General features: G+C 36.0%; 1 protein-coding gene across 3 annotated transcripts in view; it reads left to right on the plus strand.

The window, feature by feature from the left end:
- The window catches only part of LOC124358944 (proteoglycan Cow), a 507126-nt gene that overhangs the window by 123602 nt on the left and 366030 nt on the right, over positions 1-17494 (plus strand). The gene's annotated exons all lie outside the window — the stretch shown is intronic.

Raw genomic sequence — 17494 nt, forward strand, 5'->3', positions numbered from 1 at the left:
ACCAACTCTATAAGGGTAAAGATAGGGTGTTCAGAGTAATCTATAATACTAGGTAGGAAGTAAGGCTTTGAACGCTCCCTCTTGTGACTGCTACCAACTCTATAAGGTTAAAGATAGGGTGTTCAGAGTAATCTATAATACTAGGTAGGAAGTAAGGCTTTGAACGCTCCCCTCTTTTGACTACTGCTACCAACTCTATAAGGGTAAAAGATAGGGTGTTCAGAGTAATCTATAATACTAGGTAGGAAGTAAGGCTTTGAACGCTCCCTCTTGTGACTGCTACCAACTCTATAAGGTTAAAGATAGGGTGTTCAGAGTAATCTATAATACTAGGTAGGAAGTAAGGCTTTGAACGCTCCCTCTTGTGACTGCTACCAACTCTATAAGGGTAAAAGATAGGGTGTTCAGAGTAATCTATAATACTAGGTAGGAAGTAAGGCTTTGAACGCTCCCTCTTGTGACTGCTACCAACTCTATAAGGGTTAAAGATAGGGTGTTCAGAGTAATCTATAATACTAGGTAGGAAGTAAGGCTTTGAACGCTCCCTCTTGTGACTGCTACCAACTCTATAAGGGTAAAAGATAGGGTGTTCAGAGTAATCTATAATACTAGGTAGGAAGTAAGGCTTTGAACGCTCCCTCTTGTGACTGCTACCAACTCTATAAGGGTAAAAGATAGGGTGTTCAGAGTAATCTATAATACTAGGTAGGAAGTAAGGCTTTGAACGCTCCCTCTTGTGACTGCTACCAACTCTATAAGGGTAAAGATAGGGTGTTCAGAGTAATCTATAATACTAGGTAGGAAGTAAGGCTTTGAACGCTCCCTCTTGTGACTGCTACCAACTCTATAAGGGTAAAAGATAGGGTGTTCAGAGTAATCTATAATACTAGGTAGGAAGTAAGGCTTTGAACGCTCCCTCTTGTGACTGCTACCAACTCTATAAGGTTAAAGATAGGGTGTTCAGAGTAATCTATAATACTAGGTAGGAAGTAAGGCTTTGAACGCTCCCTCTTGTGACTGCTACCAACTCTATAAGGGTAAAAGATAGGGTGTTCAGAGTAATCTATAATACTAGGTAGGAAGTAAGGCTTTGAACGCTCCCTCTTGTGACTGCTACCAACTCTATAAGGTTAAAGATAGGGTGTTCAGAGTAATCTATAATACTAGGTAGGAAGTAAGGCTTTGAACGCTCCCTCTTGTGACTGCTACCAACTCTATAAGGGTAAAAGATAGGGTGTTCAGAGTAATCTATAATACTAGGTAGGAAGTAAGGCTTTGAACGCTCCCTCTTGTGACTGCTACCAACTCTATAAGGGTAAAGATAGGGTGTTCAGAGTAATCTATAATACTAGGTAGGAAGTAAGGCTTTGAACGCTCCCTCTTGTGACTGCTACCAACTCTATAAGGGTAAAAGATAGGGTGTTCAGAGTAATCTATAATACTAGGTAGGAAGTAAGGCTTTGAACGCTCCCTCTTGTGACTGCTACCAACTCTATAAGGTTAAAGATAGGGTGTTCAGAGTAATCTATAATACTAGGTAGGAAGTAAGGCTTTGAACGCTCCCTCTTGTGACTGCTACCAACTCTATAAGGGTAAAAGATAGGGTGTTCAGAGTAATCTATAATACTAGGTAGGAAGTAAGGCTTTGAACGCTCCCTCTTGTGACTGCTACCAACTCTATAAGGGTAAAGATAGGGTGTTCAGAGTAATCTATAATACTAGGTAGGAAGTAAGGCTTTGAACGCTCCCTCTTGTGACTGCTACCAACTCTATAAGGGTAAAAGATAGGGTGTTCAGAGTAATCTATAATACTAGGTAGGAAGTAAGGCTTTGAACGCTCCCTCTTGTGACTGCTACCAACTCTATAAGGGTAAAAGATAGGGTGTTCAGAGTAATCTATAATACTAGGTAGGAAGTAAGGCTTTGAACGCTCCCTCTTGTGACTGCTACCAACTCTATAAGGGTAAAAGATAGGGTGTTCAGAGTAATCTATAATACTAGGTAGGAAGTAAGGCTTTGAACGCTCCCTCTTGTGACTGCTACCAACTCTATAAGGGTAAAAGATAGGGTGTTCAGAGTAATCTATAATACTAGGTAGGAAGTAAGGCTTTGAACGCTCCCTCTTGTGACTGCTACCAACTCTATAAGGGTAAAAGATAGGGTGTTCAGAGTAATCTATAATACTAGGTAGGAAGTAAGGCTTTGAACGCTCCCTCTTGTGACTGCTACCAACTCTATAAGGTTAAAGATAGGGTGTTCAGAGTAATCTATAATACTAGGTAGGAAGTAAGGCTTTGAACGCTCCCTCTTGTGACTGCTACCAACTCTATAAGGGTAAAAGATAGGGTGTTCAGAGTAATCTATAATACTAGGTAGGAAGTAAGGCTTTGAACGCTCCCTCTTGTGACTGCTACCAACTCTATAAGGGTTAAAGATAGGGTGTTCAGAGTAATCTATAATACTAGGTAGGAAGTAAGGCTTTGAACGCTCCCTCTTGTGACTGCTACCAACTCTATAAGGGTAAAAGATAGGGTGTTCAGAGTAATCTATAATACTAGGTAGGAAGTAAGGCTTTGAACGCTCCCTCTTGTGACTGCTACCAACTCTATAAGGTTAAAGATAGGGTGTTCAGAGTAATCTATAATACTAGGTAGTAAGTAAGGCTTTGAACGCTCCCTCTTGTGACTGCTACCAACTCTATAAGGGTAAAGATAGGGTGTTCAGAGTAATCTATAATACTAGGTAGGAAGTAAGGCTTTAAACGTTCCCTCTTTTGACTGCTACCAATTCTTTAAGAGTAAAGATGGGGTTTTCAGAGTAAGCTACTCTATAATACTAGGTAGGAGGTAAGCCTTGTAACATGCTGAGCCCTTCATCTTTTGACTTCTACGAACTCTGTAAGGGTGAATAAAATTCAACGCAATTTTTTGTACAGTATGTCAATGCTGTTTTTGTTTTATACTTGCATCTTGAAAATTATACAAGGGTGCTAAAAGGTCTTGTAACGGTCGGATATCTTTTGTAATAAATAGTTAACGTACAAAAAAATTTACAATGACATAAGACATAAATTGAACTTTTGGACGTAATCAGGTCCTTCATCTCCTCAGGCGGATGGCCCATAAGGAGTCTGTGGAAAATCTTAAATATAAGCATAGGTCGATGTCAAAACCATTTTAAAGAGTTTAATTAGTAGGACATAATGCTCATAATTAGATCTCAAAAGGCTAATACTAAACCAAATGCGGTGCTCAAAAGTTTTAATACTGATCTTATGTGCAAGTTCAAGAATAGCTTCATTTTATTGTAACCATATCGGATGAATCTACAAAACCTGCAGCATAGGTACATCATTGAACATCATTTTAAAGGGCTAATCAAGAAAATAAATATGCCGCAAATAACACTTCAAAAGCTTTATCCAAATAGTGGCGGTTAAAAGATTTGAAAAGTAAACTGTAAATTCCAAAGGAAATTCAGGACGTTACTTTAATTTCACATCAAAAGCTACTGATTGCATCAAAAGTTCAATTGTTTCACCTACGTTATTGAACAAGGTTTTATGTTTGTACGTTTACGAGTACAGAACATATTAGACCGTTTTAAAACTTGTCAACACCCGATATCCACAGTAAAATCCATATCACCTAAGGAGCCATAATTCAATTGCCATCGAATAATTGAAAGCTCTGATCGGAACTGTTATCACATGACAGCTAGGTTAGATAATTATTTCTTGGCTTACAAAAGTGTCGTTCCCAAACCGAGACTCGAACTCATATGTCTGGGGTGCTACGTTAAGTCTGGACGGTATAACATTCTGGATTTATATACTTTAGTTTAAATTATTCTCCATTAACCGCGCTTACGCTTAAACACGGGGGTTTTTGGACCACCCAAGTTAGTGGAGTATAGGAAATAGAATACTATTCTCAGAAGTATATACGTGAAAATGCAAAGTTTAATGTAAATCAAAACTGTGCAATAACTGAAAATTACACTAAATAAGCAATTGTCATCGTATATAAACTACTCGTTTTATATTCAAAGAAGTAACACGTCTAAATAAAAGCGACTAGAACAAAAAACTCACTGTGGTCCAAACATAAAGTCTAGAAAGGGTCACCGACTACATTGAATCTTTAACAAACCTTTCAGTCACAGAGAGTCGATAAGGGCGGCTAGCAATTTGCGAGGGTGGCCCTTAAGGGACCTCAGCCCGTTAAGCCCTTTGATACCCAACACACATGTTCATCTGCTCCTTTCTGTGGAAGATATGCTTCTCTCAATGTACGTTTAGAGCGTCCTGGTGAAGAAAGTATCTTTTTGTAGCACATTTCTTCCTCACGATATCTATAACTTTCAAACATATTATATTTGATGAATTTAAGTGTTTAATTTTAAATAATAATAAATCTATTGACAAATTTGTCTGACGTAATAAATAAACTCACTTTAGAAATTTACAATAACTAACACCTTAGTTCAGAACCGATACCGTTGGAGAATTATGAGCACAGCCTACAGAACCACTACCGTTGAATATTCATGAGCACATGCTACAGAACCGCAACCGTTGGAGAATCATGAGCACAGGCTACAGAACCACTACCGTTGGTGAATCATGAGCACAGGCTACAGAACCACTACCGTTGGTGAATCATGAGCACATGCTACAGAACCGCAACCGTTGGTGAATCATGAGCACAGGCTACAAAACCGCAACCGTTGGAGAATTATGGGCACAGGCTACAAAACCGCAACCGTTGGAGAATTATGGGCACAGGCTACAGAACCGCAACCGTTGGTGAATCATGAGCACAGGCTACAAAACCGCAACCGTTGGAGAATTATGGGCACAGGCTACAGAACCGCAACCGTTGGTGAATCATGAGCACAGGCTACAGAACCGCAACCGTTGGTGAATCATGAGCACAGGCTACAAAACCGCAACCGTTGGAGAATCATGAGCACAGGCTACAGAACCGCAACCGTTGGTGAATCATGAGCACAGGCTACAAAACCGCAACCGTTGGAGAATTATGGGCACAGGCTACAAAACCGCAACCGTTGGAGAATCATGAGCACAGGCTACAGAACCGCAACCGTTGGTGAATCATGAGCACAGGCTACAAAACCGCAACCGTTGGTGAATCATGAGCACAGGCTACAAAACCGCAACCGTTGGAGAATTATGGGCACAGGCTACAAAACCGCAACCGTTGGAGAATTATGAGCACAGGCTACAGAACCACTACCGTTGGTGAATCATGAGCACAGGCTACAGAACCACTACCGTTGGTGAATCATGAGCACATGCTACAGAACCGCAACCGTTGGTGAATCATGAGCACAGGCTACAAAACCGCAACCGTTGGAGAATTATGGGCACAGGCTACAGAACCGCAACCGTTGGTGAATCATGAGCACAGGCTACAAAACCGCAACCGTTGGTGAATCATGAGCACAGGCTACAGAACCGCAACCGTTGGTGAATCATGAGCACAGGCTACAAAACCGCAACCGTTGGAGAATTATGGGCACAGGCTACAGAACCGCAACCGTTGGTGAATCATGAGCACAGGCTACAGAACCGCAACCGTTGGTGAATCATGAGCACATGCTACAGAACCGCAACCGTTGGTGAATCATGAGCACAGGCTACAAAACCGCAACCGTTGGAGAATTATGGGCACAGGCTACAGAACCGCAACCGTTGGTGAATCATGAGCACAGGCTACAAAACCGCAACCGTTGGTGAATCATGAGCACAGGCTACAAAACCGCAACCGTTGGTGAATCATGAGCACAGGCTACAAAACCGCAACCGTTGGAGAATCATGAGCACAGGCTACAAAACCGCAACCGTTGGAGAATCATGAGCACAGGCTACAGAACCGCAACCGTTGGTGAATCATGAGCACAGGCTACAAAACCGCAACCGTTGGAGAATTATGGGCACAGGCTACAGAACCGCAACCGTTGGTGAATCATGAGCACAGGCTACAAAACCGCAAACCGTTGGAGAATCATGAGCACAGGCTACAGAACCGCAACCGTTGGTGAATCATGAGCACAGGCTACAAAACCGCAACCGTTGGAGAATTATGGGCACAGGCTACAAAACCGCAACCGTTGGAGAATTATGGGCACAGGCTACAGAACCGCAACCGTTGGTGAATCATGAGCACAGGCTACAAAACCGCAACCGTTGGAGAATCATGAGCACAGGCTACAGAACCGCAACCGTTGGTGAATCATGAGCACAGGCTACAAAACCGCAACCGTTGGAGAATTATGGGCACAGGCTACAAAACCGCAACCGTTGGAGAATTATGAGCACAGGCTACAGAACCGCAACCGTTGGTGAATCATGAGCACAGGCTACAAAACCGCAACCGTTGGAGAATGATCAGCACAGGCTACAGTACCACTACTGTTGAATAATCATGAGCACAGGCTACAGAACCGCAACCGTTGGTGAATCATGAGCACAGGCTACAAAACCGCAACCGTTGGAGAATTATGGGCACAGGCTACAGAACCGCAACCGTTGGTGAATCATGAGCACAGGCTACAAAACCGCAACCGTTGGAGAATGATCAGCACAGGCTACAGTACCACTACTGTTGAATAATCATGAGCACAGGCTACAGAACCGCAACCGTTGGTGAATCATGAGCACAGGCTACAAAACCGCAACCGTTGGAGAATTATGGGCACGGGCTACAGAACTGCAACCGTTGGAGAATGAGTACGGGCTACAGAACTGCAACCGTTGAAGAATGATGAGCACTGGCTACGGAACCACTACCGTTGGAGAATTGTAAGCACAGGCTACAGAACCACTACTGTTGGAGAATCATGAGCACATGCTACAGAACCGCAACCGTTGGAGAATCATGAGCACATGCTACAGAACCGCAACCGTTGGAGAATCATGAGCACAGACTAAGGAAATCGTGATGAAAATCGAACACGTATTGTACATTAATTCGTAATCTTATTTGGAAAAGTAGATGATATTTAACGAGTGAATTAATTATATTTTCCTGCTAACTGAATTAATTAACATTTATTCATAAGTAACTCGAGTGAGCCTTCTTTAGTATTGTACTTAATATTTGTTAGTTTCTTTTATTTAATAGTTAAAACTAACATGCATTAGGGAGCTAAATTTATTTATTGGTAACTTATTTATGCCAAATTTTCAAAAAAAGGAAACAATTTTGCTTTAATATTAAAAAAGTTCCCGTTAAAACACTTTTGCTTCAAAGTTCAAACAAACACAAAATTGTTTCAAAGAAACACCAATTGGCCTTATAGAAGATAAAATTTGTTATTATGAAGATGAAATAACAAAAATGCGTTTCTAGCGTTAAATGTCTTAACATACAATGTCCTTTATGATCTTAACTGTGATTAGAAAGTGTACAATTTGTTTTGATCATTTCTTTTATGTCACGTCGTAACAAATAATACACGACATATTTTACTTTTCAGTCAATAATACACTTTTCACAAAGAATAAATAATTTTGTTTTATGAATGTTAAAAAAAATACAATCGATATGATATTTTATATTTGCTATCAAGAAAGGATAAAAATTCCCCGACAAATTCCCGACTGAATAAAAGGAAGTATTTTGCAGTTGTATAACAACAATTGCATGTCATGCGCAGACTATTTCTTTATTCGTGTTTACTGACTATCTAAGTAACAATTCTCTGAATATTTCGTTTTGTTCTAAACTTATTTTTTGTGTAATTGCCAACGTTACGAAGCGCTATAATGCGCAGTACAAATATCTGTGGAGGAACATTGTAAAAGATGATAAAAAAATGTGACGTTTAAGAAAATTGTCTGACAATATTTTGACATTGGTTTTATAACGCTATTATTCTTTTTTGATTTGAGATTTTTATAAATAATAGTTATTACTAATTAAGATGGAGTTAAAGTATTTTAAGATCAAGGAGACACTCTATACGACTTATATTCATTAAAATTAGAGTCATGTTTAATGTAACTTATGTTATATTTTGATCATACTTACCGGAAGATAAGAGAGACACATGTTCATTAAGTATCAATTTATAGAAAATGTGCACACCTATACTATTTTAGGATAGCTATTTAAATATGCATGTATTAGTATTATTAGCTAAAACGGTTTATTCTATAAAAATATACTCACAAATAATGGCAGGATTACAAGACATACAATACTGCAGAGTGACAAATGGAGTTTTCTTAAAAAGGCATATTTTGTACCAAAATCAGCTTCCTTCAGTGTCATGCACAAAATTAATAGGGAATAAAATCACTATGATTTTTGACGATAAAATAGTTTTAATCATAAATTAATGTTCAAGCCCATTCTTATGATATACGTTGTATAAACAATTTTATACGTTATTTTATTTGTGTTTTTACTACCCATGAACTGGCATGCATTTTTCTCTTAAAAAATAATGTTTATTTACTTTTCACAGATGTCACGAAAAAAAAGTTTCAGCTTAGTACATCCTTGTACACCTTAGTACCATGTTAGACTATTAACAATACAATGTTAATGTGTGGCGTGTTTAATGATAATCGTGAAAATTACCTCAATTAGCACATTGTATACTGCAGAATGCAGCAATAAACTTTGATCTCCTGCATTATGTTAATCGTGCACCTAACCGACGCAACATGGTAGGATCTCTCAGGATTAAGGGATTCATTATTATACAAATAGGTCTTCGATATTGTTTTTTCGGCCAGGTCACTTGAGTTTATAAATAAATGGTTGTACTGTAGTGCAGCCTCATTTAAAACTTAAAAGTGTTGTTTTTTCGTCCTCCGATTTTACGCCATTACTGCCAGACACGTGGCAGATTCGCGGTGTGCGCAGTAATCTATCGCGCATCTTCCCCGCTACAACATTTGTCACTGCCTTGTTCAGTAGTCAGTTGTAGTGATGGGAGAATCGAATACGGTGTATTCAAAAGCACCCTTGTATTCGAATACATATTCGAATACTTTATACATGCGAATATTCGTTGAGCATTTCTAACAGACAAGTCTAGACTTGTTTTACCTCCCTCCCGTAATCCATTGTTCTTGGTTATTTGGGATTGCCCCGCCAAAAAGGTAGGAAAATCCTTTGCCTTATTGTGCTTCCTACAAATATGTCATACGTATAATTTATGAACTTCAGAAAAAATATATGTATTTGTTTACTTGCTTCTTCAGTCCCAACTCTAACATTCTTTTCTACTGCCGGTACTGTCACTAAATATCGTAGAAATAGATATTTCCAAAAACCTCCATCATATTTTGTTTGTACGCAAGTATATAAAGTAAACAATAATTTTTGTCTTTATTGTTTACAAGTGTATTTATGAATTAAATATTAGGACAGTTTTATATTTTGTCAAGTTTGAAAGTTTTTAATTGCTATATAATATATCACTACTATATATATATATATATATATATATATATATATATATATATATATATATATATATATATATATATATAGTTCAAACGAATGGAATAATATAGGTTTTAATTCGATTCTTCCAGAGAAATTGTACTCATTTCAAAAGTATTCGAATTAATTTTGAGGTATTCGAATACGTGAATACCCGGAATATATTCGAATACTATTCGATTCTGTACCATCACTAATCAGTTTGTGCTGAGCTGCAGTCTCATAAACATGGCCGCCTCTATTGATTCTCCCGCCAAATGTGAATTGAGTTTTGTTCATTTCCTTCAAGCAGAAGGGAGAATACGTGTTTATGGAGAAAACATTATGAATGTTGGTTTTGTACGTGAGAGGTGTAGAAAGCCAAAGGTGTTGACTGACATCCGCAACAATCACTGAATCACTTCTGCTTTGACATTTCTCGGTGTGGTCCTTGAATTTGACTTTCGGCCATTTTTAAACTATTGACGCGAACACCATTATTCGTATTAAAACCTCAACTACGAACACTCGTATTAAAACTTAACAGCTCAAATAAACCATTTTAAAATTGGGGGGGGGGAGTGAGAAGGGGTGGTGGTTATACAGTACTTATTAAAGGCACCACGTCAGCCCGTGCATATTAGTTTATGATTCAATGTATATTCAATTTAATATACATAATATACAATTTAATATGTTCCTGTCCATCATATTAAATTGTCAAAGCTCAAGAGAGACTTTAAGTCCTCCTGGAATCTTTGTATATTTTAAATGTTTCACCGCTGGCTATAATTTATCCATTTATTTTTTTTTTTTTTTTATTTTCGCCAGTATTAGGGCGAATTAATAGGAAAATATGGATATAATATAATATCAATAGAAAATGTAATTTTTAATTTCTTCAAGAAATTCTTTAATCTAACAACATTAATAACTTAATTGCTCTAAATAAAATTTTTAATGATTTCTCTTTCATTTTGAATTTTTATAAATCATGCTTCATTACTAAAACATACAAACAAGAGATAAAGCGCCCATATACGAAAGTATTAAGGTCTAAGTCGCGTACAAGATGTAAAAGGACTTAAAAACAAATGTAAACATTCTAAGGTACGCAATAAAATGAAACAAACAAGAACGATGTGACATAAAGTACTACATAAAATAGTAGTAGTAAAATAGTACTACATAAAGTAATACACGTCTGTTTTACGAGTATGAAAGCTTGTATATTAACAGAACTAACTGTGTTTTAAAATGATATTTTCACACGAAAGGCAGTTTCGGGTGTTACATTAAATCGGTAATTTACAGATATAAAGTAACTAAAGCGTCTGTGAGCCACTCACTTATTTCCACTGATAGTCTAATCAAAGGAGGCTATCAGCTCAGGAAAGATCTCCATTCCCCGCTTGGGGCGCATCCTTTGAAGCAAATGTTCCTTTTTGTAAAGTTGCACTTCTTGCGCTAAATACACAAAGTAAAGGACCTTGCTGTTTAATTAACCCTTTAACGATGATCAGTTATAATCTAGCCAATTACTGTTAATAGTATCCTACGATAATTAAAGGATATTTTTTACACGATTTTAATTTGAAGAAAGGAATGAGGAAAAGCATATGTTGTTATAAACGCTCAATATATGTTTACAGTTATAATCATATTCAGACGTGTTTCTTAATTATATTAATAATGATTTGCTTTTACATTTTTATACGTCTTCTTAAGAGGACCTCGTCAGATTGGAGGGTCGGTGTGTATTTAGTTAATATTGCCTATTTTCTGGTAGGTTTCAAAGCAGGTTTTTGTTTGATAGCAATTTTATTACTTGAACAAAATAGTTAATTCCTGTTTTTAAACTACCCAAAAATTAAACGTGTGTTTTTCACTTTTTAAAATCTTATATTTATATACTGTACTTTATTGATTTGTAAATTAGATGTTTTTGTGAATAATCATATTGATCATTCATAACATTTTTCATTTGCTTTGGGAAAACTATAGAACTGATACTTTCTTTATTTTAAATTGCATTTCCTTCATGAAATTCTTAAATATAACAAAATAAAAAAACTGAATTGTTTAACAGAAATTTTAAAATGTACTAACGAGCTATTTTTTTACCGTACCACACCTTATTGTACAGTTAAAAGCTATTATAAATAATTGCAGTAAGTGTAAATAATAACTGATACACAGCGTTTTAAAATCTGGCGTCTGCTCTATTCATCAAATGTAAAAAATCCTGGTTAATATGAGGAATTGTTAACATGGACGAATTAAAGTCATAACTCCTTTCATCTAATGTGTTACACCACTGTACTGTAGTAATTGTTTGATTTTTTCGATTCGTGGTGTATAGTTTTCCTACTACTTGGAATTAATAGTAAAGAGATTTGTATGTATTATTTATCGAACCACTGAGATATGCACAAGAGTTGTTCATGAGAAAATAAATTTCCTCAATCTGTAGTAGCACCCATTAATGAAATGGCTCTGTGGAAGTATTGATGCACCACGTGTCCGATAACTGGACATTGCGATCGGAAATCCTGAGGGAGCGACCCCCCTTCCTGCAGGACAAGAGGGGGTGAGACGAGGGTAACGTAATCATCCTCGCTTGTTATCTGACTATAGTTTTATTTCAGGATGGGCTAAAACGCGCTTAGGCCATTTAATTTACTGGGGTGTTGCTATCTATATAATGGACGTATGAAGCTATGTAATTTACGCAGTTTGTATTCATTGGCACTAAAATTGCAAACCTTGCCTACAATAGAGTAAAACAGTGGCAAAGACTACCCTTGGATGTGAAATGCTTGATTTTATATTTCTGTTGTTTGAAATATTTTCTAAGAATATTCCAACTTCATAATAAGTATTTAATATTTTGTGCAGGTACCCAATTCACACCGGATCAAATAAGCCTTGATATATGGGATAGGAATATCTCAAGAAAACTGTGACTAATGATTTTAAGGAGGTATTTTTTTCTATCTCGGCAATTTAATTTAGCAAAATGCAAAATGTATCTATTTCTTACAAATCATGGAAATATCTGAATATATTTTATAATCACCTTCAAGGAATACACTGGGATCCACGGGATCCCACATAAATTTAATATTTTGTGCAGGTACCCAATTTACACCGGATCAAATAAGCCTTGATGTATGGGATAGGAATATCTCAAGAAAACTGTGACTAATGATTTTAAGGAGGTATTTTTTCTATCTCGGCAATTTAATTTAGCAAAATGCAAAATGTATCTATTTCTTACAAATCATGGAAATATCTGAATATATTTTATAATCACCTTCAAGGAATACACTGGGATCCACGGGATCCCACATAAATTTAATATTTTGTGCAGGTACCCAATTTACACCGGATCAAATAAGCCTTGATGTATGGGATAGGAATATCTCAAGAAAACTGTGACTAATGATTTTAAGGAGGTAATTTTTTCTATCTCGGCAATTTAATTTAGCAAAATGCAAAATGCATCTATTTCTTACAAATCATGGAAATATCTGAATATATTTTATAATCGCCTTCAAGGAATACACTGGGATCCACGGGATCCCACATAAATTTCGTTTTCATATTTCTCAGTTTAAGTTTCTCGTGTTGGTACCCATAACTGGTGTCCTTACTTGCCAGCTGTCAGGTGAGTAATATAAATATTTATTTGCCTTTGGGTCCAGTGCACGTCTCTGTGACGTTAATTTCTTAGTTTTCCTCACTGTCTATATTTGGTTATATTAGTTGTAATATAATATTTGTAGTTGTTTTTCGAATAATTTAAATAATTTTCCTTATTGACCAAAGACAACTTTCAATCAATAGCCAATCAAAACATTATACAACTTTATAAAATCAATGTTTCTAATGATATAACCTATATCTTTCACGGTCAAATTTTGCCTGTTTGTGATTTCATGTTTGATAGGTCATAATTACGATGGACTTAATAACATACATATATTATTTCATAGGTGAAAGTGTTAGCTAATATGTAGTTTTACATCTAAAACGTTTTAAAAACTCATAAATTCGACTATATTCAAATAAGAGAATATAGAATATACTTTATTCCAGAAAATATATATATATATATATATATATATATATATATATATATATATATAAGTTTACTTTCTTCCTCAAAATTACAGCATTTTGCGAGGAAACATTTATAATTGTTATATTTATTATTTTTAACCAATAAATTACAGCTCACACACACTAATAGTCTAAGAAAACAAACAAAACTTTAGAAAATGCAATTTACTTATATTTCGCGTATTTTTAAAATGGGGTCCAGTAGACCCCTGTGTGTTTGTTTTTGAAAAAAATATGGGTCACCTTTGAAGGCAAAATTTTGTATAGTTCTTTGACTATAAATTGAAATGAAAAGTACAATTTTTAGATAACTTTTTAGATGTTATTTTACCTTGCGGTCTCGCAGTGTGTTCTTTGCGTTCAAGTTTGGAAACTCCATACATAAAAAAGTCAACATAAAAACTTTTCTGGACAATGTTTGCGCAAAATTATCCTCAAGCATATATTTTTTAAGGTAGTTGGCTAAATACTGGCCTATCCAGGTTCTATTAACGTAATTATGGACTGAGTTTGTCCAATCTCTCCTATAGAGTTGTACTGTGGGGTCTTTTTCAAATAAATAACGAAATGACAAAAAAAGTGTTCAAATTACACAAACTTATTCTTTTTGTCGAACATTTGAATCTCAGAGAGTGTTGCAGGGAATCATCTCTACATTTTAGAAATAACTTAATTGTATGTCTAAATGTGCTATGGTTAGTGGCTGAGATACACATTCGTATGAGACTAGAGTTAGAGTAAACAACCGAACGGGACCTACATAACGGTGGTTAATGAACACCGACACCTCACAGGCAGGTGTTCATTTCATCAACAAACTGGCAAACTGGATAAAAATGCCACAACGCCCAATGCGCTTAAGAGCATTTTACAATGAAAACGAGTTTTTGGTATACATCTGTAAGACCGTTAAGTCGGGAGATTGACTTTGGCGCTTGAGTTGGGAAAAGTGGGGATTAAATGAAGGATATATGATTGCCAAATTGAATGTTGTCTTGCTAGTTGAAAAGTGAATTTTACGACTTGGTCCCATGTCTTCGCAATTAAGATCTTGAATATTGAATACACTGATTGAGCTTAGCATATAAATTGATTTTATAATTAAGTAAGCTTATAGGTACAATCTTGCCTAATAAAAGCTTAATACTCAATAACAGCTAATTATGCAACCCATTTGAAAGTTCTCTATTTATAAAATTGAACAAGCACCCTCTTTCTACAATTAAAGGAGCTTCTATTTGGTCGATAGTATATTTAAAGTAAGGTAAAGTAAAGTAAAGATGTATTATTTTACCAGGCGAAGTTAGGACTAAGAAGCTCTCTCTAACACAACCTGAAGACCAACGGCCGGGCAGGCGGGTTGCTTGCAAGGACAGGATCGCTCAGCGGTCACCCATCCAAGCAGCAGCCACGTTCGACGTTGCTTGTTCCGGTTATCTTGCATTAACCGTTGTACCCGCTGCACTACGCCACTGAAAAACTTTGGCATAATCACTCATTTCGCATACAATTAACCGCATACACTGGTAACCGTGTTTGTTCAGCTCTATTCGAACGTAATACAACTGCAATTGTGTTTATACCATCGGAAATGGAACAACATTAAATATTATTTATGCACAATTCCTCACAACATCAATCGTGCATACAATCATGGTATTACCATTGCCAGAATAGTAAATTGGGCTCTGTAAACTGAACGAGTTTAGATTAAAACTGCTTGAATATTCAAATTACGTTTGCGGTATTCATATGTCACATAAACTCAGTTGTAGCATTATTTATGTTAAATTAAATGACACGTACTTAAACATTTAATTGTCAGAGCGGTAGTAAAGCTTATGACTCGAGGGGTTGGAAAAAATTCATTTATGTGTTTTTCTGTCTATTCGTTCGATATATATAGAACGAAGAAACATAAGTAACATAGAGTTCGATGAGGGTGCACTTTACTCCATAGGATTTGGCTGAGCGTTAGCGAACATCTTACATAAATCGTATTGTTAACCATTATAGAAATGAAAAACTTTGCAGAACATATAAATAGAGTACAAGTGTATTCCATATTAAAAACGCGTTATTTTCCATAGTTAAAGCTTTAAAGACGCAGCGTATTGCAGTGGATATTCTGTGTAGATTTATTGCACCTACAATACAACAATAGCGCGTTACAACAGAATGAGAGTACGCCGTTACCCTTGTGACAGTTTTATGTCGTACCTTTTACACGCTGGTTATGCTAAACTGAGACTTTTAAAGAAACAACCTGCACATTTTTACTCAGACAACTTTATAGAAAGTGTGCTTAGTTTGAAATTCTTTTAACAATGAACTAAGGCACTAGTTTATATGTTGTTATTGTCTATACTTTTTAAGAACTTTATGGTAAGTTGGAGAACCAGTCTGCTATTGATGGAAACTACCAATATAATTATGTAATGTCATATGATATTTCAGTCGATAACAATTTATGTTAAGTGTAACAATAGAGAATAACGTTTCGAGATTTCGTATCAGCTCTCCTCTTCAGTTGTAAATTCTAAAACATGGCTTTAAACTGTAGAAATGTAACATTTACAAAAATATTACACTGAGCCCTTTATTAATCAAGGAACGCAACATACGTTGCAATTATTTTAGATTTTGGCGTGTGCATTTTTGTTACCTGCATATGAACCTGATGTTCAAGATTATGATATTCAAGGAAGGGAACAGGCTACAGATTTTGAAACGTACTGCTTTAGTTATATCTACACTTCAAGATATATAACAATTTGGTTTTGCATGTGTAATGCCAACTACACAACCATTTCAAGTTTGGAAAATCCTATAACAACAAATCGTTTGTTCAACATTAATTTTAACATAATAATATTTTTATTTATTAAAATACATGTAGTTGTAATGTTTATTAAGATCCTACAAAGTTTTTATTTGAAAAGGGAATATTCGCTTCAAAGGATACGCTCTTAGCGAGAAGACGAGCTATTTCCAGAGTTTATGACCTACTTTAATTAGCTTCCTATTTGTGAAGTATTCCACTTTAACCGTAAAGACAATATTTAATATAGCTCATGTAACGAGAATTTCGTGTTCAAAATTTTATTCCAGTTGTAAGATAACTAACAACTTAAATTGTAATTAAAAACTATCATTAACAATGAAAATATACTGCATATTACTCTGATTAAATTAGGCAACTAAATAATTTGGCTGAGCAAAGAAAAAGCTTCGTAAAATAAGATTATACAATTCGCTTTACTTGTGTAATATATAAAATATTGGTTAAAAAATCAAATGCAGTGGGCACTCATCCAAAATATTATAAAAATTAAGGGAATTAAGAATAACCGTTAAAGTTACTGAACTTCGATCTAGATTAGTCTGGGAAGAATAAAATAACACAACAGATTTTGGAAACACCGGGCGTAATTTAAAGAAGTCCACCTAACTGACTGCAAGGGCAACTCTGGTACTCTTGACATTTTGACCTCATACACATACATCCACTCCAACTATATCCATATATGGTAACAACACAGTAAAGAATAACTATGTAGCCTATCATCTTCCCAAGATTAACTCTGTTGCCCTTTGACATTTTGACACTATTCGTGCGTATGCATTTATATATACATGCATCCATTCCAACGATATCCTAATATGGTAACACCATGGTAAAGAATAACTATGTATCATATTCCAAAGGGTAAATTTGATCCCCTTTGACCTTTTAACCCCGAAATCAGTAGATTTGTTCCTTGGACTGTTTCAAGTCTCTAAGGACTTTCATGAGTCAGGCAGAGACACGAATTTAAGGAAGATCTGTCTGGTCCTTAATAAAAGGCATCGTACCTCTCACAGTACTTGCCACGAGATCTTGTTTCGATTCCCGGTCAAGGAAA

The sequence above is a fragment of the Homalodisca vitripennis genome, chromosome 4, assembly GCF_021130785.1.
Source record: "Homalodisca vitripennis isolate AUS2020 chromosome 4, UT_GWSS_2.1, whole genome shotgun sequence".
NCBI lineage: Eukaryota > Metazoa > Arthropoda > Insecta > Hemiptera > Cicadellidae > Homalodisca > Homalodisca vitripennis.